The sequence below is a fragment of the Limulus polyphemus genome, unplaced genomic scaffold (genome assembly GCF_000517525.1).
Source record: "Limulus polyphemus unplaced genomic scaffold, Limulus_polyphemus-2.1.2 Scaffold4445, whole genome shotgun sequence".
NCBI classification, from domain to species: Eukaryota; Metazoa; Arthropoda; class Merostomata; order Xiphosura; family Limulidae; genus Limulus; species Limulus polyphemus.
Genome location: NW_013670055.1, coordinates 14625 through 15223, shown reverse-complemented (window position 1 = coordinate 15223; position 599 = coordinate 14625). Strand labels below are relative to the sequence as shown.

Genomic DNA, 599 nt, shown 5'->3' with positions numbered 1-599 from the left:
GAAAAATCCTATCTAAATGTCGTGTTTTTTTTTGTGTGTGATTATATTGTATTTATCTGATAACTTTTTTCCCCTTTTCCCTGGGTTCTGGTATGGTCTGATGGTTAGGGCGCTCGACTTAATTTGCGGGTCGCAAGTCTGAATCCTCTTCACCGACCATTCTCGCCCTTTCAGCCGTGGGGGCGTTATAATGTGTTGCTCATCCCACTCTTCGGTGGCAAAAGAGTAGCCCAAGAGATGGTGATATTGACTAGCTGCCTTCTCTCTAGTCTATCATTATTAAATTAGGGACGGCTAACTCAGATAGCCTTCGTGTAGCCGTGCATGAAATTCGAAACAACAACAACAATCCTTTTGCCTGACCTTCATGGGAAAATATGTAGACAATCAAACCTGACCCTCCCATATCCAGATAAAGATAACCGGCCTGACCCCCATGGGGGAATATGTAGAAAATCAAACCTAACCCTCCCAAATCCAGATAAAGAGAACCGGCCTGACCCCAATGGGAGAATATGTAGACAATCGAACCTAACCCTCCCAAATCCAGATAAAGAGAACCGGCCTGACCCCCATGGGAGAATATGTAGACAATCGAA

General features: G+C 44.6%; 1 protein-coding gene across 1 annotated transcript in view; it reads right to left on the bottom strand.

Annotated features, from left to right (window-relative positions):
- The window catches only part of LOC111088792 (anoctamin-8-like), a gene marked incomplete at its 3' end in the record, with an annotated part of 96202 nt that overhangs the window by 83231 nt on the left and 12372 nt on the right, over window positions 1-599 (bottom strand). The window lies entirely within an intron of this gene.